This window comes from Melanerpes formicivorus, unplaced genomic scaffold, assembly GCF_026170545.1.
Source record: "Melanerpes formicivorus ecotype bairdi unplaced genomic scaffold, bMelFor1.0.p_v2 SCAF_492, whole genome shotgun sequence".
Lineage (NCBI taxonomy): Eukaryota > Metazoa > Chordata > Aves > Piciformes > Picidae > Melanerpes > Melanerpes formicivorus.
The window spans coordinates 248-2,500 of record NW_027142844.1 but is presented as its reverse complement, the minus strand read 5'-3'; positions in this window follow the sequence as shown (position 1 = coordinate 2,500).

Sequence of the window (2,253 nt, the reverse complement as noted above, 5' to 3'; positions counted from 1 at the left end):
ACGGGGAAAGAAAACCCCCTTCGCTTCCCCACCCAACGGCGGGGGGGGGGTGTGTCTCTCGCTGGCCGCCCCGTGCCGTCGCGGAGACGCCACGAAGCGAGGCAGCGGGAGACCCCCCCCCCCCCCGCCCCGGGGAGCGAGGGGGGCCGGGCGCACAACCCCGCCGGAGGAGAGCGCGCGCGCGCCTCCGCACCGGCCCCTCCAACGCCGCCACCGCTGCGGCCCATCCCGGACTTTCTTTTCCCCCCGCTTTGGCCCCGGGGCCGAGCCCCGGCCGGCTCGCGCCCTCGGGCGGCTTCCTCTCGCCACCGAACCCCCCCCGCCGCGGGGGACGGAAAACGGCTTGCGAGACGGAAAGCCCGAGCCCACGTGGGACGCCGCCGCGGCGACCCGCCGGCCCTCGCCGGGCGGCGCACCCGCCGACCGACAAACCCCAGCGGCACGAGCCCCTTCCATCCTCCCCCGGCGCCACCGCGCCGCCGGCTTCGCTCGCTCGACCCCTTCCGTGGCCCCGCGGCCAGGCGGACAGCGGACGGCGCTGAGCCGGGGGGCGGGCCCCCGCTCTCCCCGTTTCCACGCGGAGACCGGGGGTGGGACGCCCCCGGCTGCCCGCCCGTCCCCCACCCGGCACGCGCCGGGAAGGCGAACGGGGAAGCCCGCGGGCAGGGCCCGGGACCGGGACAGCCGCAGCCGGTGGCAGGGTGCCCTCCGGCGAGGGACCGGAGCCGGAGACGCCGAGCGACGCCCGCCGCCGCTCGGACGCGGTCACGCCACCCGAAACCGGCCCCGGACGGGGGGGAACCGGCAGCGCGAGACCGCCGAGGGCGCCAGCTCGCCGGGGCCCCGCTCTGGGGCCTGGGCAAAGGGAAAAGGGACCGGGAGGTCCGCAGCGGCCCGCGCCGCAAGAGGCGCCGCCGCCGAGCCGCGGCAACGCGCCCGCACAAAACCCCCGGCGGGGGCGAAGCGCCCTGGGCCAGCCCCCACCGCGGGGGCTCGCCGCCCCGGCCCGCGAGAAGCCCGCGCTTCAACGCGCCGCCGGGGACGCCCGTGGCGAGGCGAGGCGCGGGCCGGACCACGGCCGACCTCGCGCGGTGGGCTCTCTCCGGCCGAGCGCTCGGACCGCAGAGAGGGGGGGGCAGCAGAGTCCCCTCCCCGGCCCGGCGGGCCCCCGGAGGACGACGAGCGCGACGACGGCGGACCTAGCCAGAGGCATTGCGGGGGCAACCCCCGCCCCTCTGAAGGCACCCGCCCGCCCCCGCGCTCGCCCCCGCATCCGGGTGGTGGCGCGCCGAGCCGCCCGGGTCTTTAAACCGCCGCCCGGCTTCCTCCGCGGTAGGGCAAGGCCGCGGACGAAGGCGCGGAACGCTAGGTACCTGACCCTGGGGTGAGGGAAACCAGACTTAAGGCCCCGCGGGGGTGCCTCCCCCCACTGCCGCCGTCGGGGGGAGCGTCCGCCCGCGGGGGCCGCGCCCGACGTCCGCCGCCACCACCGCGCCCCTGGCCTGGCCCGAGGCCCGGGGTTTCCCTCAGTCAGCCGGCGCTGCGCTCGGGGAGGAGGGACGCGGCTGGGGACGCCCATGCCGCGCGCTCGCCGCGCGGCGAGCGCCCGGCTACGGCGGCCCCGGCGGCGGACCGGCGCAGGGCCGGCGACGACGGCGACGCGGCTGGGCGGGCCGAGGGCCCGGGAGAGCCCGCTCGACGACACCCGCGCGGACCGGGAGCATCGCTCGGGCGCCGCCCGATGCCCGTCCAGCGGGAAACGACTGAAGCAGGAGGGGCACAGGCCACGCCGAGGTCAACGCGGCGCCCGCGCGGTGGCCGCCCAGCGCGCCCCCCCCGGCTCCCAACGACCCGATGGGGTCCCAGCCGGCCGTCGCCGTCGCCCGACCCGCGGATCCCCGCGCGCCCGCCGAAAGGGGACTCCCCCCTTTCCTCTCGCCTGCCGGGCGCGCGGTGCCCCAGAGGGGGCTCCGGGAAAGGCATGCCCGGCGCCGTGGCCCGGAGTGGGGTGGGGGCTCGGGGGGTCCCCGCACGCGCGGAGGCGCCCCTTCTCCCCCCGACACCCCTCACACCGCACACGCTTGGGCTCACGGACGGCCCGGGCGGGAGCGTTCGAAGCCAAGCCGCCGCCGCGCCGCGCGGCACGGAGCGCGGCTTCGGCAGCCCTCGGTAATGATCCTTCCGCAGGTTCACCTACGGAAACCTTGTTACGACTTTTACTTCCTCTAGATAGTCAAGTTCGACCGTCTTCTC